The sequence below is a fragment of the Lissotriton helveticus genome, chromosome 8, assembly GCF_964261635.1.
Source record: "Lissotriton helveticus chromosome 8, aLisHel1.1, whole genome shotgun sequence".
Taxonomy (NCBI): Eukaryota; Metazoa; Chordata; class Amphibia; order Caudata; family Salamandridae; genus Lissotriton; species Lissotriton helveticus.
Genome location: NC_136069.1, coordinates 1103542010 through 1103563789, shown reverse-complemented (window position 1 = coordinate 1103563789; position 21780 = coordinate 1103542010).

Here is a 21780-nt window from a genome sequence, read left to right as displayed (position 1 = left end):
AACTATGCATTGGCAGGTTTCAGCTCTGCCCATTTCAAGTTAATTAAGTTCCTGGAACCTCCCCAGCTGCCTTTCCTAAGCTCAGATGTATCAATCTCTCTTCTCTCAGTTCATCTTGTCAGCAGGTTTAACCATTGTTCTTCTCTTGGATTAGCTTTTACACCTCATTAAGGTCAAGCACGGACTGGCCAGCTGCTGACAGGATAATTAAATTTAGCCCGTAAGATCTTTTGGAAAGTAAAAGGTAACTTTCTAAATGTTTTTTCCCTAAATGTTTATTAAAAATCTAACTTCACCAAAGAATTGGATTTTTTCATAATTATGAAAAATATTCTTCAAATGACCATTAGCATATTCCTGTCAGAAGTTACAACTTAAAGTTTATAATATATACTTTCACATTTTCTAAGGTCTAGCTTCAGCCCTGATAGTGAAAGTAACTTTTGGGGGCAAGTCACTGGAGGAACATAACATCTTTATTTCCATACATGTTGCACTTTTAATATCAAGCACTCTACCTTGTAGAAGGCAAGATGCACTTAAGGGTGATTTATTAATATTTAAAAGCAGGGTTTCCGGCATGTCCTAAAGGGTTATTTTGACAGGTTTGCCAGCAGGTTATTAGACTGTTGCAGTCACGCTACACATGGTAGGCCAGAAGCCATGCTTTATAGGCCAAAGCAGTGAATGGCAAAATAGTTGCTGCAGTCCATAGGTGGCATTTAACTTCTAGGCTTTGAGTGCATTTGCTACACTGTATACTAGCGACGTATAGGCTAGTAAAAAATATCAATAAAGGTTAAGCCAAGTTAATAATGTTTAAAGGGGGAGTCCAGGCACTTTCCTCCTGTTTGGCAGGTGTAAAGCGCATAGAGTTCTAATGCCAGTAAAACTAAGATAGGGCAACATTTGAATGGTGGGGGATGGGAACACACACCAAAGATGGTTGTTTCCTACAATATTGCATATTTTTCAACTTTAGAGGACTCAGGTATCAAGTAGCACGTTTTGTGTCATTGTAATCTTTAATGCCTCACTGGTTCAAAGTGTTTGTGACGGTTTACAAATTAGGCAGAAATTACCTTCAGCCAGGCCCCCCAGTCAGCAGGTCTAGTTGAAAAATATAATGGTATATTGAAACTGAAAATGGCCAAAATCTGTGCAAGCACTGGATTGAAATGGCCCGATGCCCTCCCTTTAGCATTACTGTCTCTGAGAACCACACCACACACAAGAACGGGGTTATCCTCCTATGAAGTAATCTTTGCCCGACCGGCCAATGTGTGAGGAGTCCCTAGGCCCAGATCCTTTAGAGACATTGATTATCCTTTGATGACAGACTACTTGTATGATTTGACTAAAGATCGGTGTTCTATTCATCAACAGGTATCTGATACATTGTGGCCGCTACCAGAGGGTCCAGGACATCGATTGGAACCAGGCCAGTGGGTCCTGGTGAGGAACTATCAACGGAAATCGAGTTTGTAACCGAAATGGTCTGAGCCCTACCAGATCATACTCGCTACGAGGTCGGCTGTGAATGTGCATGGGCGCAAACACTGGATCCATGCTAGCCACCTGAAGCGCCTTCCGCTCCTTCTGCCCTTTGATTTACAAAACCGCGAATGAATTCCCAGCCAGGAAGGGGAGTCGTTGCAGAGCTTTGTACCTTTTTCAGAAGCCCGAGAGGAAGGGCAGCCGAGTGAAGCGTTGCCCTCAGGTGACGGGGCGGCGGCTCAAACAGGGGAGGCCATTATCTCTGGTGTATTACAGGGGTCAAATGCATCTGATGCCCCTGCAACTGAGTTGTTTTCTGACCAGGAGCAACCTGGTCACTGTAACTACAACCTGCGGCCCCGAAAACAGCGCGGTACCCCAGTCTTTCGTGGAAGAAGATAGGGAAAGACTTCATTTGAGAAATATCAGATAGATACACTGGGGTACTGAGCGAGACACTGGACTGAACTCGTTGAGAGCTTGGAACACTGTGTTAAGTAGCTCTGTTCAGAAAGAAAGACTGAGTTGGGGGCTGCGATTGTTCTCCCAGACGAAGGAAGTTGTTTGCTTTTTCACTTAATGGATGACAAGAGTCTGCCTGTGAGGCTCTAGAACGGACACAGGGAAGAAGATCCCCTCTGGTGGTGTGCGTGCTTTGTGGATACAAAGATAGTTTTTGGACTTATAGAGAGGGACCGAGTTAGATTTGGACTTATAGAGAGTATGTTTCCTTTTGCTCGATTTGCAATGGAGGATCAAAGGCCACTAGCCCCTTGGCGATATGTGGATAATATGCATTTTTTTTCCGGATGGTCCACCAGAGTGAAGGTGGCATTCGTTGCTTTCATTGTTATCATTACAATAATTATGATGTGTGCATTCGTATATTTAGAGTTTCAGCACCCAGTACAGAAGCTGTTAGGAACTACTGTTGCCCCGGAAGAGCATCTCTTCTATTCTTTGCCCCCTCACAAGGCCAGACACAGAGAAACTTATATGAAAAATGCTTTTATTGAAATGTTGTACCAGACACACAGCACCACGAATAAGACGAACTGTTGGGTATGTGGGTTACTTCCTTCAGTAATGCACCAGCACGAAATGTTTATCTCCTTACCGATGTCTTATTTAGCTAGTTGTGAAGCCTGGTTCCAATTGTTATCTTTGATGTATTCACATTATGTAGCTGAACCGAAAATGTATACTGAAAAATATTATGAAGCCATTCTGAAATACATAGAAAAACATCAAGGATTTGATGCAGCAGGAAACAGGGGAGAGGGTTCTTTGGACCCCAATGCTTGCATAAACGTAGATATAGATTATAAGAATGTTACATGGTTAATGGAGGAAATGCAGGATGTTTAACTTTTTAATGATACTATGTACTTCTAGCATTTTAAAGAAAGAAATGTTACGAATGACAAAGCCTTGCCGATCCCCATCATTAATACTACCTCTCCCTTTTGCATACAGGGAAGAGGTCATGTTAAGGTAGGAAAGAGCAGATGCAATTACACCTACACTTTACAGGTATATAGTACCCCACCTATGATTAACCCACCAGATGTATATTTCGTCTGCGGTGAGAATGCATACACATGGCTTCCCCGGGGATGGGCAGGAAGTTGCTATCTCTCATTTCTCTACCCTCCTGTGTATATTGCTCTGCCCGACTATCACCGAACTCATCAGTTAGTCCAGAAAGGGGTAGTGTTTAGCCGAAACGTTAGGAGCTATGACACCGACAGTACTGACCAAACAGATACCTCCTTGCAACAATTCGAAGATATTGCTAAGGGTCTCTCCCCCTTCTGGGGACCTATATTCAGTAGCCACAGTATACAACGCCTGTCCCGAATAGTTAAGAACGTGGTCCAGACCACTACTGGGATCTTAACTAATATCACTGTAGAGCTTGCAGCGACGAGGCTTGTTTCACTCCAGAACCGGATGGTTCTTGACGTCATCCTCGCAGATAGGGGGGGAGCCTGTCGTCTGATCGGCAGCTCTTGCTGCGTGTTTATTCCAGATTCAGCCCCTACCATTCATCTAGCTATACAGAAACAACATCGATTAGCCAGCGAAGCACATGTGGATAACGGCACCTGGTCCCTTAGCAGTTGGTTTTGGGGCCTTTTAGCTACCTGGGATTGGAAGATATTCATAGTGCTGGCCGGAGCTTTTGGAGTAATATTTACCTGTTACCTGTGTCTCCAGTGTGGCCCGGCTTGCTGCTCGTTTTGTGCAACCAGGATAACATCTGCTTTGAACTTTTCTCGACAAGTTAAGGTTGAGAAGCAGATGATCCAAAAGGAGGTGTCGGATCTCATGCAGATCGATGAGGGGGTTTTTGTAGAATGAATTTGTATTGGCTATAGTAGGCCAAAAGGGCCGTCTGTTGGGATCGAATTTCGATAACATGCATTATTGGCCTAATATATCCAATGTAACCTCGTAATTTTATAATCGAGTAGTTAGAATACACTATGATCTCTTAGTGACCGATGATTCACTTTTGACTCGTTTGCCATAACTCTTTGGGGGCACTTTGCAGCAGACCCTTACCTGCGGGGGTCCTGTTGACATCCTTTCATCTACACGCTTTCCCCCCCCGCCGCAGCTAACATCGCGGCCACCGAGGGGGGCGAGCTAATTGGACCACAACTCCCAGCGTCCCCTCACTGCCTGCGCTGACCGGCCGCATCATACAGCAGCGCCCGGAGGCGCATAAGAGACAGCCGCCCCTCCCGCCTCGCGGGAAGCGCGCGGGTGTCGCTGGGCTGAGCCCGCGCAGAGGGCGGGCCGTCTGTGGCCGTCAGGGGCCGGAAGAGGCCGGGCCGGGCCCCCCCTAACCACCACTATGGGCAAAAGGAAAAAGGTATGTGTTAGGGATGATGTTGGGTCAAAAGCGAAACATCCCAGGAAATCTGAATCCATTATCTCGTACTTAACCTCAGCAGTGGGGGTATTGACTAAAGAAATTGCTGACGTGGAAAAAGAATTGGGCCTGAATGCAGAGGATACCGACCCAGTCCTACCCCCAGAGCATAGTAGGGAGATACCACTAGAACCAAACATTGTGATAACTAATCGGGAAGTGACCTTAACTCACAATGCACCACCAACCCCACAAGATGCTCTGAGCCACCCGACACCACCAACGCCCACTATTCCCTCACATAAGCTGTATAAGAAGAGAAAGTTGCCAAGTTCTTCGGACAGGGTGAAAAAATACCTGGGTCACACTAATCGATTAGACTCTCGGTTCAAGAGCCAAATTGGGAAATTTATAGAGGATTTATTCATCACACGCCTGGAACCAGCAATTGTATCTGTAGCAAAAGACATTGTGGATACTTTAAATACCTGTGTAGCGGGGCTTCTTTCAAAGTGTGAAAAAATTGATGTGTTGCTGAAACAAAGTAGGGGGGAAAGGGAGGTGTGACCCAGCCAGTGGCCACAGCTAATAATGTGCCCACAGTTGATAGTAGGAACTTTAACCCCACATCTTGTCGGCCCCATCGCCCGGAAGGGACTGTAGACACAGTAGGACAGCCAAGTGAAACGGGGGGGACAGGGAAATCGCTGCCTGAAGTAAATATTAGGGGCAACCAGGCGTATGATATTAGCAGACGGTCCCGTCGGGCCTGGTTATACCCTGGAGCTCCCACCGGAAGCAGCCCCTCTGGTGGCTGTTTTCACTGGGGTTCCTCCGGTCAGGGGGGGCACTTGGGAGACAACTGCTGATCTGATGAACTTAGCCAGACAGTGGTGTGACCAGTTTAGTTCAGGAGAAGCTAATGTGGCAAGTGCAGGTGCCATGGCAAGGAGGGTTTGTTGGGTGGGGCATTGTCCTAAGAATATCCCAGGGGACTGCGTGGTGGTGAACTTTAGGAGCAGGAACTGTGCTGAGAGACTATTTTGGGACAGCTCAGATCTTGATAATAAAGGCATCAGACCTCTTCCTTTGGGGTTTTTCTATCCCCCGGCTAGGGTATATAGATATCCGCCACCACCTAATCGGTCTCATACTCGACCCAGCAATATAAACACTCTAACATACCAGGCTAAGATGAGGGCACAGATGGGATCCGCCCAGGGGCAGTCTCGGGGAGGGATTATTGAGCCCATGACTATTTTGCCAGCATCCCCGGTCAACATCCAAAACAGGGGAGAGCTAGAGCTTTGTAACCGATTATCACCCCTGTCCCAGATGGAGTGCAATGATTGACTGGGCCCTGAAACCTTAAACCAGGGGACTGGGATAGTGGGTGTAATCCACCCAGTTGACACACGGCTAGCCTCATGTAAAATCTTAAGCTGGAATGTGGCGGGTATCAGATCTAAAAGCACTGACCCCATTTGGCTGCAATTTATAAAACAGTTCGATATTCTGGCATTGCAGGAAACTTGGGATTCAGACTCTAGTTTTAATTTAGATGGTAATCAGAGCTTTACCATCCCTGCGGTCCGAGGGGCTGTGGGGAGGTCCAAGGGGGGTTTACTCTTTCTTATTTCCCTAAACCTTGCCGGGACATTCAGAAAACTTAATGGGGAGTCAGTTAAATTTCTTATTTTAGAATGGTTTGTCTCTAATAAGCAATATCTTTTGATTAATTTGTACAATGCTATGGATGGCCTCGAACATTTTAATATGCTAGAACAATTTTTGTCAGTCTATAAAGTTAATAACTCTTTTTCGGTAGAGATGTTTCTTAATGGGGATTTTAATATACACCCCTGTAAGTGGGATTGTTACGGTGATGATTTTGATGGGCATACAAACGGGAGGGTACCTCATTTCGAACACGGCAAACAGGGTGAGGCCTTGGAGGAACTACTTTCTAATTTGAATCTATTTGAACAAGCTAAGGAAAATGGCAGTGAGAATGCCCCCACATTTATAGGGCGGGGGGTTAATTCTGTCATCGACTACATTTTCCTATCCCCCTTACCTCTGATTAAGACCCTGGCTTATAAGGTAGTGATGTCATCTTTTAGTGATCATAACCCCCTCACCCTAGATGTTGATGTGGGCGCCAAGATTGTCATCACGGCTCAAGGCAGGGAGGTTCCATGGGATTTATCCACCAAAGATCAAGGCAGACGGATAAAGTGGGACAATATAGTCCGGGAGGCCTTTTTTGCTGAACTGATTGCCAAGACGGAGACCAATATTGGCATCTGTCTGGACGTTAATACCGTGGGCACAGGAACTATAACCTCCTTTTCAGCAATCTGCAAGCAAATCGCTGAAAACCTACATAAGGGGAGTAGGACACATTGCAAGAAAGCACAGAGATGGTTTGATTCCTCATGTACATAAGCTCACGAGGCTCTTCTTGAGGCCCTCAAGAGGAATCCGAGGGACAGGGCCTTGGTTTCCTCTCTCCGTAGGGAGTATAAATTAGCAATCTTCATGCGGAAACAGAAAATTAAAGAGGAGGCCTGGGACAATTTGCAGTCCATCGACGTACTGAGGGACAGCAAAAAGTTTTGGGCCACAATAAATCAGCCATTCTTTACGGAAAGCCACAATCTAGATACTGATTGCGTGATTCCGGATGATGTTTGGCTTCAGCATTTTAAGAACATCTATGGGGATAATGTGCTCCAGGAGTCCACATCGGATCCACCTCTCATGAGTTGTCCCATAAACCCTGTTAAATTTGAATTGGTGGAAGTAGAAAGGGCTATTCGAGAGACATCTAAAAATAAGGCCCCAGGACCTGACGGGGTGCCTGCTGACCTTTATACCATGTACCCTAACTTTTGGGCAAAGATTTTGACTAATGTATTCAATGCCGCAGCCCTAGTGGGTTTTCCCCCTTCTTGGGCCTCCGCTATCATCGTGCCCATTTTTAAAAAGGGGAGCCGAGGGGACCCCGCCTGCTACAGGCCAATCTCCCTGTTAGACTCTGCCGTTAAGATCATGGGCAGAGTCATCCTCCAGAAACTGGGCGATTGGATGAATGGTAGGGGGGCGCTCTGGAATCTTCAGTATGGTTTTAGGCCACATAGGAGCACCATGGACCAATGCCTAAATGTATACCTTTTGATCAATAAATATACGATAGCAAAAGAGGGCTTTTTATATCTTGGATTCATGGATCTATCATCGGCCTTTGATCTGGTGAATCGCTCCAAATTATGGCGCATATTGCTGGAAATGGGCGTAGATGCACCGTTAGTTCACTTTCTTAGCGTCCTCCACCAGGACCTAGCGGCTGCCGTTAGGGTCACACAGGATGGTAGGTGCACAGTCCAATTTAGATCTAGACGGGGAGTCAGACAAGGGTGCATTCTGGCTCCCCTCCTTTTCACGATTTACATTAATGGCCTGGAAAAATCTCTGGACGGGGCCAGTGCGGACATTCCGCGTGCAGAAGGAACGGGTATTCCGGTCCTCTTGTACGCGGATGATGCTGTACTTATCGCTCGAATGGGCCTGGGATTACAGAGGCTGCTGGACAATTTTGGTGCATTCATGGAATCCCTCGACTTAAAAGTAAATAGCAACAAATCCCATATTATGGTCGTTGGGGCCCGCAGGAAGATTAATAAGGTTAAAACATTCAAATGCCTGGGTGCGGAAGTCTCCAGGGTCCCAGTATTCACTTATCTGGGCGTATTATTTGACGAGAAGGGCAACTGGGGCCCTCAGCAGAAACACAAAAGCAACGCTGTTGCTAGATCCACCACAGCCCTCCTCAGTTTTGCCAAAAGGCTGGGAGCTAAACCCTTGGAAGCTATGCTTAAAATATACAAGTCCAAGTGTTGCGCGATTGCCTCCTATGGGGCATCGATATGGGGATATGGACCTGTGGGCAAAATACAGGTTCCTTAGAGCCCTGCTGGCGGTACCCCAGTCATCGTCGACCCTGGCTGTACATTGTGAATTAGGTGTGGGTTACATCACAGACCAGCTAAAAGCAGCTCCACTGATTTGTTGGGCAAAGACGTGGCTCAATGAGGATATTACGCTTAACCACCTTATCCTAAAAGATTGCCTGGCCCTCGACAAGGCAGACAGAATCCCATGGCTGGCATACGTTAGAGCGGCGTGTGCCAGACTGGGTCGTCCTGAATTGTACGCAGCCCCAGAGGGTATTAAGAAAGAGGATGTGGCATGGATTAAACATAACTTCCGGATTATGCTTGAGGCTGACTGGGAGGAGGTGGAGCTCAAAAAATCAGGAGTAAGAAGCATTTATGCCTTACAAACTTCGCCATCCATTGAGCCATATATGAAGACAGTCACTAAGCCGTTCCATCGCTTTCTGCTGATAAGATTTAGATTCAACTTAATTCACTTCATTTTAGGTGATTTCCAGCAATGGGGTAAACCAGCTGATTCCCCAGCATGTTCATGTGATAACTTCTCGACACAAGACACCCTCCATCTAATTATGTTCTGTGAACATTTCTCCGAAGCATGCAAAAAATGTCTACACCCTATATTACGAGAAGCAGGGTTTGTGCAGGTGAGGCCCGCACTTTTATATCTGCAACTGCTGAACAGTGTGCGGGTCACCTTCAGTGTAGCAAGTTTTTTAGTGGCCGCAGCTAGAGTGAAGAACAAAAGAAGTATATGCATGACTTAAGTACTGCAGTTTGAGAGGGTGGCATCTTTGTCCTTTTAATTATGGAAATTTGAAAAATGATTTTAGATTTCTATGTTATATTATACACAGTGGTTTTTACGCCAGGTGGAGACATTAGTTGTTCAATTGTTTCGTAAGAACCATGAATCATTAGTACTGTACATATATGAATTTTTGTAACTATGCATTTTTATCTGTACCTATTTTTATCTATTTTGTGCCGAATTGTATGCATGTATTTCTGCTTCTTTTATGATTTTAATTAATCGAAATAAAGAGTTTTGACTGACTGACTGACTGACTCGTTTGCTCCTATTGATATAACCAGAGCCATCTTGTTTCGTTTCCCTATGTGCTAGTGCTGTTTCCCTGAAATCACGTGATTACGTTTGCTGTTCGAAACTATGACGGCAGCCAGGCCGCTTACTATAGTTGGTTGCCGGTAGCTCAAGGAAACCCAAGGTCACATCTGCCTTTCTTGTGGGATGCGCACATTCTAGCAGAGCCCGTTCCTGTACTCCCCGGGCTACAGATAGACAGGGAGGCACCTTGCTGACCTGCCCCCGGAATAGCTTAGGCCCAGGCTACTAGCAAATCAATTGTGCCTTATATGGGTATTCCTCTTGGCATAGGGACAAGTTGTATCTTTCCTTGTAGGGTGTCATCTTGAACACATGAAACGTATATATGCTTTGTATTTCGAACATGTAATCAGTCTCCTCTGCGCACCTCCGAGGGTCGTGTAGACTGAGGCTCCCCTGCCAGGGCTTGTATTTGAGTGAATAAACGATTGAATCTTCTCCATTGCCGACTGAATTATTATTACTGATAAACATATATGGGCTATTGGTAAGTATGGCCCGATAGAATAATTTTGGATCCTTCACTCTGATGGAACTGTCTCATTCACAACAATACCTGGCTACAGACACATTGTGTAAAGTCCATCTCTTAATAGGGATGGAGACAGGGTGAAAACAATCGGAAGAGAAGTGGGGGAGTAGTGTATCATGTACTTGTGGTGCTGGAGGCTGGTGTTCCCTGCTGAGACTGCAGTGATACACATATTTCTCCATCTAGCAGTTGCGAACTACATTCCAGAGACACAGTATGTTTGGATAATGCTCAGCATTAATCTCTTAAATTTTTTGCTGGTGCTGTTAGTAATACTTGTACTGTATCTGTTGGCATTTTTACCTAAAGTTGAGCTTTTTCAATTTCGCGTGCCCACCGGAGTACCAGCGTATAGCTGCCATGCACTGCCTCACAGAAGGGTACTTGCCTGTCTACACCTGTTGGAGACAACCCCTGAAGGTTTGGAACTGCTGTAGCTGGGGTCCATCTACATGTTCCATTACCAATTCTCCACACCACATGAACCAGATTACTGCTGGCACCACTTAAGGCACTACGTGCTCACACAGTGAAGCCGGGGCCAATGGTGGGCCCATCATGAACCCATTGGTGCCATGAGGAGACTGGGCTGAGCCACCCCTCTAACATGTGTTATCTAATTGCTGGGAAGGTGTTGTGCTGTTTAATTGACCTGTGCTTCTTTTGAATTTTCACAAGAGGACTATTCCTTGGATCTACTATTGATGGTCATAGTGACTGTTGGCACTTTGTTTGGCGACACCTAGGCACAATTGATCTCATAACTCTCTCCCATATCCTAGTTTCATATTACATCTACTGTTGTGACCGTCCTGACGCTTTCAGAAGCGGTCGCTCCCTTCGCCCACAGCCATCACTTGGTATCGTAGCTACGCTCGAAACTGAATTGCTGATTTTTATTTGCTGGCTCCCATATTGCTTAACGCTATAGCGCGTTAACCATTGTAGCACTTTGAAATACTTATAGCGCTTTCAGGTGTTTGTAGCACTGTGATCTAAATCGTGCATATGCAGCTGTAGCGCTATTAGTGCAGCGTAATTTAAATGCACATTGCCTGTATTTTCTGACGATTATAATCACACTTGCAAGACAGATTGTCCCAGACATAATTTAACCCTGTGCCCCAGCCTATCTCCACTTTCGTTTTTCGCGGCCATTGTACCTGTTGTTGTGCCGCAGAGCCCGTCCTCCACAGCCCGCCCCGCCTCCCAGCTGACCCTCCCTCGCCCCTCCCCTCCTACTATCCACATATGACTGATGCATTTGCGCGCAGCATTCACGCGCAGCGGACGCGCCGAAGGTGCGCCAAAGGTAAGCCCGTCTATGCCCGTCCGCGCCTGGACCGCGCCCAGCGCCAGACCCCCTGTCCCCTGCAAACCGCATCCCTCCCGCTTATCTTATGACGCCACCACCCTCCTACCCCTTAATCCTGGACGCACACCTCAATGCTACGAAGCTGCCCCGGGACTTTCCCACGGTCCTTTCGCCTGCCACTCCTGCAAATTTACCAGCATCAAAACCCATACCACATCCGCTAACCCCAAACACAGCTCCGACTCTAACCACGTGAAGTGCATCCTGCTGAACACCCGCTCGGTCCACAGACACGCCATCGAACTCTGGGACCTACTCGACACTACATCACCGGACATCGCCTTCCTTACTGAAACATGGATGAACTCATCATCAACACCCGACATCGCCATAGCCATCCCGAACAACTACAAGATCATCCGAAAAGACCACCCCGTCCAAACAGGTGGAGGTATCGCCATCGTCCATAAGAACACCATCAAAATCACGATCAGCTCCGACGACCACCTTACAACCGCCGAACACCTCCATTTCCAGATCCACACCGACCCTAGGACCACACTCAGAGGCACCCTCATCTACAGGCCTCCAGGAACCCGTAAACAAATCAGCGAGGACATCACCGACTTTATCAGTCCACATGCCCTCGCCTCCGTGAACTACATTTTACTAGGAGACCTCAACTTCCACCTGGAAAAGAAAAACGACAGCAACACCACCACCCTTCTGGACAATTTGGCCAATCTCGGCCTCAAACAACTTGTTGACACCCCCACCCATATAGCCGGTCATACGCTCGACCCAATCTTCACTTCCAGCAAACACATGACCTTCGATCGTACCACAGCTCTCCATTGGACGGACCACAGCTGTGTTCACTTCAGCTACAAAACCACCTCGACCCACAACACCCCACAACCCATTCCCCGAAGAAAATGGAACAAAATCACCACCGACCAACTCCTCACATCCCTCAACCAAAACCAACCCGCCCTCTCATCGGCCCCAAACCAAGCTGCCATCAAATTCAAACAATGGATCACTCACAGCGCTGACGAATTAGCACCCCTGAAAAACCATCACACCAAACAAGACAGCAAAAAGGCCCCCTGGTTCAACGAGGACCTTAAGAAATCCAAGAAGCTATGCCGTACTCTCGAGAAAACATGGAGAAAAAACCTAACCACCGACAACATGAACACCTTCAAGGCAGCCACCCGCAAACATCACCCAGCTGATCCGATCCACCAAGAAATCAGCATTCAAGAATCGACTCGACAACAACGCCCATAACAGCAAGGAACTATTCAACATCGTCAAAGAATTCACCAACCCCACCGCAGCCTCAAACGACATCACTTCCTCCCAAGACCTCTGCGATTCGTTATCTTCCTTCTTCTACAACAAAATTGCCGACATACACAACAGCTTCGATAACAGTTCTCACGAACAATCCTCTCTACCCCCCTCAGAACCTAAACCGACCTTTAACAATCTCAGCGCCTGGAACCCAATCACCACCGAAGACACCATCCACCTAATGAACTCCATCCACTCTGGCTCGCCAACCGACCCATGTCCCCACCACATTTTCAACAAAGCAGACTCCATCATCGCACCCCATCTCCGTGATGTCATCAACTGCTCCTTCAACTCTGCTACCTTCCCTGAAAGCTGGAAACATGCCGAAATCAGCGCCCTCCTGAAGAAACCCACAGCAGACCCTCTGAACTCAAAAACTACCGCCCCATATCCCTCCTCCCATTCCTGGCCAAAGTCATAGAGAAAGCCATCAATAGCCAACTCACTGCCTTCCTCGAATCCAACAACTCCCTCGACCCCTCACAATCTGGCTTCCGAGCCAAACACAGCACCGAAACCGCCCTCATCGCAGCAACAGACGACATCAGATCACTTCTGGACAACGGAGAAACAGTGGCCCTCATTCTACTCGACCTCTCCGCTGCCTTCGACACTGTCTGTCACAGCACACTCATACAACGCCTCAGCAACATCGGCATAAAAGGAAAAGCCCTGGACTGGATCAACTCGTTCCTAGCTGGGAGAACTCAGAGAGTCCGACTTCCCCCATTCAAATCAGAGAACACCGAAGTCATCTGCGGTGTACCACAAGGATCATCACTCAGTCCCACCCTCTTCAACGTTTACATGAGTCCACTAGCTTCCATCGCGCGACAACACAACCTTAACATCATCTCTTACGCTGATGACACCCAGCTGATCCTTTCCCTCACCAAAGACCCCAACACCGCCAAAACCAATCTTCACGAAGGCATGAAAGAAGTAGCCGTCTGGATGAAAAACAGCCACCTAAAACTCAACTCAGACAAAATGGAAGTGCTCATCCTTGGATCATCCCCCTCTGCCTGGGATGACTCATGGTGGCCTTCGGATCTAGGTTCTGCACCCATACCCACGGACCACGCACATAACCTAGGCTTCATCCTAGACTCCTCCCTCTTGATGACAAGACAAGTCAACGCCGTCTCATCCTCCTGCTTCAACGTACTCCGTATGCTCAAAAAAATCTTCCACTGGATCCCCGCCGAGACAAGAAAGATTGTCACCCACTCACTGGTTACGAGCCGACTAGACTACGGAAACACCCTCTACGCCGGAATCACAGCCAAATTACAAAAAAATCTCCAACGCATCCAAAACGCATCAGCGAGACTCATTTTGGACATCCCTCGCCAAGATCACATTACCGGCCACCTGAAAGACCTCCACTGGCTTCCCGTCAACAAGAGAATAACATTCCGTCTCCTCACCCACGCACACATGGCCCTCTACAAACTAGGGCCCGAATGCCTCAACACTCGACTATCCTTCTACACACCCACCCGCCAACTAAGATCCTCCAATCAAGGCCTCGCCGCAGTTCCGCGTATCCAAAGATCCACCATGGGAGGTAGATCCTTCTCCTACTTGGCGGCCAAGACCTGGAACTCTCTCCCCACTCATCTCCGCCTTACACAGAACCACATCTCCTTCAGAAAAGAACTCAAAACCTGGCTATTCGACAAATTATGATCCCCCTCCCCAAGCGCCTTGAGACCCTCTGGGTGAGTAGCGCGCTATATAAATTCCTGAACTTGAACTTGTAAGGAAATGGGTAGGAAAAAATCCTTTGAAGGTGGGGCAGGGGTGGTTAAAAAAGGTCCAAAAATATTAAAGCATCCGAGAGGTAATTCTGTAATGGACAGATTAGACGACATAGTCAGTGAATGTGAAGAGATTCTAGCCTCTGATGTTATTTCTCCTCCGAAGGCAATAGGTCACTATCACCCAGGGCAAGTGTCACTAAACGGAAACGCATCCCTAAAATGTTTGAAAAGCTTTGCAAGATGCAGACGTTGCCTAAAAATACTCTATCTGAAACAAACGTAGATGAAGGTGGCGCTTTAAAGGCTAATGAGCCATCTATTTCAGATGTTAATTGTTGCAACCGCTATACCCCACTTTAGTCTTTATCTGATAGCTCACTATGTGAGGAGATTGAGTGTGCAGGGGTCTGCCCGCAAGAGCGTTAAGATCTACTCCTATTAAACAATCTGCGGTCTGTGAGCTCTCTGTTGAGTTTGGAGCTGAACTAGATTCTTTTAAGACCATGGTGTGGGATCTAACAGCTTTATTTAACCAGCTCATTGAGCATAGGGGGACCTACATTTATGGGCGGGCACTGGGCATAGCTGCCATCCCCGCTGTGTTCTTGATTCTTCCGATGGTTGTGTTCAGAAGGTCAGGACCCAATAGTAAAACCTGGCATGGTCCCAAGAAAGCCCCTCAAAGTAAAAGGCAAAATAAAATTTTTTGAGGCAATGGGATGACCACATCTGGTCCAGGGGGTTGCCGCATCTCAAGGGGGTCCGGTGTCTCTAGCTGTATACAAATAAAGTCTAAATTCCATATAAGACATACAATATTCATGCTCGTGGCATGATAGACAAGAATAGAAATAAGAACAACGCTGCGACTTTCTTCACAATATGATGGGTGGATTGGCAAATTGTTAGAACACAGTCAACCTGATGTATTAAAGTCGTCTGGAGGAATACCTGTGTCATTTACAGCCTGATTCATGAAGCGAAATAGCGCCCGCAATGGCTGCGAAAATGCAATTGCGGGTGCAAAATACGGATTTGGCATTCAAGAACAAAATAACGAATTCGCAAACACAGAATAGCGATTATAATAGCGATTACGCTATAATAGTCGCAGATTCCCGGTAGTCGAGCATTAGCGATACGGAAATAGCGACCAACCACGGAATCTGCGAAATGAATAGCGAAACGCAATATATTCTCTATCGGCATTCATGAAAAATATACAATAGCGAAAAACCCCAAAATCGCACTTTTGCGCGGCGCAAATTAAGGACAACTCAAAGCAGGTGGTAACCATAAAAGCCATGATTAAGAAAAATTTGAAAAACAGTTGGCCAATCACCAACAGGTCCAGGCCTGACCAATCACACATAAGGACATTCAGCAGCAGCATTAGGCGTTCCACAATGCCAGGAATGTACATGGTGGTGAGGCGGCGAAGGCTACAGCGAGCAGCACGGAGGAGACGCATGAGGCAGGAAAGGATTTACCGGCAGCGGGTCACCTTGCTGGGCCAAACCAGAGAACAGATATATGCTAAATACAGGCTGAATGGGGAAATGATCATCTGGCTGATACATGAACTTGACCCCCTCATGCAGCACCCAACAAGGCGAAACAATTCGGTGCCTACACATGTGCAGGTATTGTGCAGCCTGCACCTCCTGGCCTCCGGCAGTTTCCAGGGCATAGTAGCGGCTGCTGGGGGGATATCCCAGCCCACCATGTCACGCTGCCTCCACACTTTCGTTGACGCCATGCTCACCCAGCTCCACCGCCACATCACATTTCCCACGAGCCAACAGGAATTGGACCTGACAAAACTTCAATTTTACAATGTAGCCCATTTTCCCCATGTCCTCGGCTGCATAGACTGTACCCACGTCGCCATCTGCCCACCAGCTGCCACGGAGTATATGTACCGCAACAGGAAGTCCTACCACTCCCTCAACATACAGATGGTCTGCAATGCCAAGACCATCATCACTGACATTGTCGCCCAGTACCCAGGGAGTACCCATGACTCCTTTATTTTCAGGCACAGCGGACTCCACACACGACTGCTCAGGGGAGAGTTTGGGGAAGGACACCTACTTGGTAAGTACACTTTGTCGACAATGTCACATTGCAATGAAGTCACTGCGCTGCACAGGCAATCAACATCTGCTCCTCTCATTCAGGTGACAGTGGCTACGCCCTACGGGAATACCTCCTGACCCCTTACCTCAACCCTGCCACACCTCAGCAACGGCGCTACAATGTTGCGCACATCCGGACAAGGAACTGTATAGAAAGGACATTTGGCCTGCTCAAGAGCAGGTTCCGTATACTGCACAAGACAGGTGGGGCCATGTATTACAGTCCTGCTGCCTGCTGCCGCATTGTGGCTGTCTGTGAATGCTTCATAACATTGCAACCAAGCGCCGGATACCTGTTGAGATCTCAGGCAGTGAATCAGAAGGGGACGACCGGCCACCAGCACATGCGCACCATGCACGCGGGGAGAACCCAGCTGAAGGCCACAGACGTCGCAACCACATCACAGAGAACAATTTCTAGCCCACCCTCTTCCCCCACCCCAAATATCACAATTGCATGCAAAATGTAATGATTACACAAGGCTAATGTGTGCTGCAAAATAAATATATTTGTTTCAATCACAAGAAAAAGGTAATCAGTACAACTATTTACAACTAACAGTATTCCTTCATACTGCAGTGTGAAAGTATATGGCAGGCTTATAGTCAGCCTGTGCCAGTGTTTTTCTGACAGAGTCAAGTGCGCCTCCTGCGCGTTATGCCCAGGCGCCTCTGAGGCTCATCCTCTTCCGGGGCACCTGTACCAGGCGTTGCCCTGGTGCTGCGCCTAAGTGGCGGGACTAGTGTGGCAGATTGGCTGCTGACGCTTGAAGCCCCCGCACTGCCATCGTCACCCCCTACAGTGGCAGGTAGAGCAGGAGGGTGTAGTGCCGTTACCGCGGTGGTTAGGTGCTCCAGGACCCTGGTGATGTCCTCACAGCACTGAACTAGTTGGTGCTGCTGTGTGAGTGACCGGCGCGACAACTGTGAGGTGGCATTTGCAGCCACATAATTTGACCTGCTGTAGGAGGCCAGCCGGCTCATGAGCTGGTGGTGGCGCCGGCTTGCTGCACTGCGCTGCTTGATCATCGCAGCAGTGTTTGCCTCCATGGCTGCAGTCATGCGGCCCATGGCCGCCGTCATGCGGTCCATGCGGTCTCCCACTCCCGCCACATTGCGCCCAATTTTGTGCTGCTGGAGCTGTATGGCACCTTGCTGCTGTGACTGGCGCTGATGGATCCTGAGCATGCGCCTCTCTACGCTCAAACAGGCATGGCGCTGTCCATTGCCCCTCCTGCTGATTGGAGCTGTGGTGTGACGGCGAGAACTCCCACGCCTGCTCTGCTGGCCTGTCACAGTGGCTGGCCGCTGTGTTGCCGCTGTCGCAGGCCCAGATGTCGTAGCACCAGCTGCAGGTGGTGTCACAGCAGGCGTTGCTGGTGCGGCAGGGACTGGAGGCACATTAGTGGGGTGCCTGGCTCTGGCTGCGGGTGGGACGGCAGATGCAGAGGCCACAACGGTGGGACGCCTGGCTTTGGGTGCGGGTGGGACGGCAGATGCAGAGGCCACAACGGTGGGGGGCCTGGCTTTGGCTGCGGGTGGGATGGCAGATGCAGAGGCCACAACGGTGGGGGGCCTGGCTTTGGCTGCGGGTGGGACGGCAGATGCAGAGGCCACAACGGTGGTGGGCCTGGCTTTGGCTGCGGCTGGAACGGCAGATGCAGGGGCCACAACGGTGGGGGGCCTGGCTGCTGGTGTTGTTGCAGCGGCAGGGGCTGGTGCCTGGGTTTCCGGCTGAGAATCCTCCTCCTGGGCCTCCTCATCTATCTGCAGCCTCTCGCTGTCACTGCTTTCTGCGCCACCTGTGAGGGTAAGTGGATACTCATTAGTTGCATGTGACTGTCAGACGTGCTGATGTTACATGCATGCTGGGTGACATTCCCTGGATGGCTGTGGATTTGCGTACTTTGGAACCTGTCTGGCTGCCTTGTGGTACTACTACATTGTGGACATACTACATCTCCCACAATGCTTCAGGGCATTTCCTGATGCGCAACAAAGGCATGACTAAGGGCCATTATGTGAGCCTATTTGGTCAGGGACGGTCATAGGGGACAGGGTCGCAGTCGCATGCCACTTACCTTGGGTGTCTTGGGTGGGGCGGGAGGAGTCCAGAGGTGTGACGCCAACGCACGCCTCCCTCTCAAGGGTGTTCTCGACCTGGTCCTCCAAGGGTGTGTTGGGAGGGACTGTAGGTCCGCCACCTCCAGTGCCCGATGCCTCTCCAAGGCGCTCCACCACCCTCTCCTTGGCACGACCTCGGAGGTCATACCATCGCTTCTTGAGCTCCTCCAATGACCTATCGGCCACACCCACTGAGTTCACACTGGAGGCTATTCCCAGCCAGATCCTCCGTTTGTCTTGCTCTGGGACCTTCCTGGAGTTCATCCCGAAGAGTCTGTCGTGGTTGGCCACCACCCCTTCGATCAGATTCTCGAGCTCCTGCTCTGAGAACTTCAGTTTCCTCTTACGCCCTGCGCTGTTGCTGGGGCCAGGAACAGGTTCCTCAGACATGGCAGCAGTTTGGTAGTAAAGTCGCTATCACTAGTTTAGCTGCTGCTTTCCGACTTGCTCCCTCGAGGTTTGCCTCACTGTGGTGTTTGGGGGTGGGAACTGCCTGCTTCCTGGTTGTGATGTCATCACTGTGCTCGAAAAGCGACTTCCCGTTTTCCCGATCGCGCGAGATTGCGACTCGCATTCCCGATCGCACGAGATTGCGACTCGCATTCCCGATCGCACGAGATTGCGACTCGCATTCCCGACGCAGGTAGCCGGAAATAGCGATTATTCTGCGATTATAGTTAGTCGCTAACGGATTTAGCGCCCGCGTGCGAGTCGCTTTTTTTTTCCCGTAATGTACATGAATGCCGTTTTGCGTGTCCTCAATAGCGAGTCGCTATGAATCGCTATTAGGGCCACGCAAAACGGCCCGTACATGAATCAGGCTGTTAGTTCTTAAAAGGTGCACACTTTACCTACTAAAGAGGGAACAAGGCTGAAATATAAATCTGAGAAGCGGACTTAGCTTACAACAGTGCGCTTTACCTTTCCTCGATCAATGAGTCAGCACGGGCTTCTCGCATCTAAGTGAGTGCCCAAGGAGATGGGCTAATTACATAAACAAGTTGACGTGCAGGTGGTGACGGAGCTGCCGGTCGGGCAGCCACTAAATGTTTGTGATCGTCAAGGGAACCAAGATACAACATTAGCCCAATACCGCAATAGATGTGTTGGTGATGATCAGAAAGATTTCACAGAGGATAGGGGCCATTGGATGCAAACATTTGAAACGGAAGCTAGGTTGCAGTAAGTGACCCATGAGGAGGCAAAACAATGACATGTATAGTACTGCACAACACATGTAGAAGTTATCCATTGAATTGACAACAATGTAGTGTTTTAAAAAATGCACGTACATATATATACCATCTTATACAATGACTGAATGACAACAAATGATGATTACAAAATTTGACTAGACCAATGGATCGTACATAGTCAGTGCAACCAAGATCCATAAATGATCCAGCATGTTGACAATATTGGCACAAAAGGATAGCATTAAACAAGGATGCAGGTATTTGAAGAAGAAATTGAGAACATGGACAACAGTTGAATATCAGCACAGATTTGACCAATTCTAACATGTAACGTCTATAACGCAACATAATTTACAAACAATACGGCATGAACCAGCTGGCACAATTCCCCTACATATCCCTGTGTGATGCTAGCACTGTGACCTGATGCAGTAGGTTTTCTAGTAACAATTAGATGCACAGAAATCATGGTTAATAGCGGTAACTGTCTTGCAACTTAACATGTTCATTCAAGCCATTTTGGGCAGTGTTCAAATAATGCATCCACTTGCATTCACATAAATTCATTATATCTGCAATGTTACCACCCCTGGGGCCTAGTATAACCTTCTCAATGACAACCCATTTGATGCTATCTATGGGGTGGTGGAGTGACTGAAAGTGTTCCACTATGGGAGCCCCAGGGACACCACATCGTATCCTACTACAATGTTGAAAAATGCGGGTCTTGACCTTATGAATGGTTTGGCCGATGTAGAGCAAGCCACATGAACAAACAATCCCATAGATCACATTAGTGCTAATGCTGTTGGTGAATTCTTTCAATGTTTGGAGAAGTTATTATGTAAAAATGTTTTGGTCTCAATGGACAGGGCACAATCTTTACAGTTGCCACATTTGAAGTGGCCCACAGTCGGGGCAAGGTTCCACAGAGTACGTAAGGAGGCTTGTGTAGGGAGTTTTAGAAAGGATTGCACCACATGGTTCATATTACTTTTACCCCTCTTAAAAGAATGCATAGGTGGATCAGTCAGGCCTAGATCATCAGAGATTAAATTCCAATGCTTATTGACTATCCGTTTGATGTCATTACTCCGTGTGTTATAGATGGTGACACAAATCCTCGCAGAATGGCCAGGGTGTGGTTTGATTTCCAGCAAATATTCTCTAGGATTGTACCAAGCTCTTTTCCAAGCCTTTTTAAGTGGAGATTTGGAGTACCATTGTTCCGTGAGTCTCATCATGAGGTCCTCGGACTTCTGGAAATAGTCCAGTCTACGGGTGCAATTTTTACAAATTCTAAGAAATTGGGAAATGCCAACATTTCCCTGAGACCCCTAGGGTGGTGGATACTGTAGCAGAGGAGAGTGTTCCTCTCGGATCCCTTCCTGTATAATGTGGTGTGCAGTTGATCATTAGATGCTTTTATATAGATATCTAGAACATTTATTGAAGAGGGACTATGTTCAATGGTGAATTGGATATCTGGTGATTTTTGGTTCAGCCAAGTGTGAAAAGTCTCAAGATCACTGGCACATCCAGTCCAAATTAAAAGAACATCATCTATGTAATGCTTCCACAATGTGGTATTGTCATGGAAAGGGATATTATCACCAAAGATGAATTTGTTTTCAAAGTCGTCCATATACATAATGGTCAAGTTCGGAGCAAAGCTTGCGCCCACGGCAACGCCCTTGGTTTGGAGAAACAAAATTCCCTTTAGACATGAAGAAATTCCTTATCATGTCGACTTCCAATAATTGTATTATGAATTCTGTGGGAACATACAAAGGCCATGGTCTGGCATCCAATACTGACTGCATCACATCCAGTGCATGTTTCTGTGGGATGTTGGTATAGGGGGAAACAATATCCATCGTT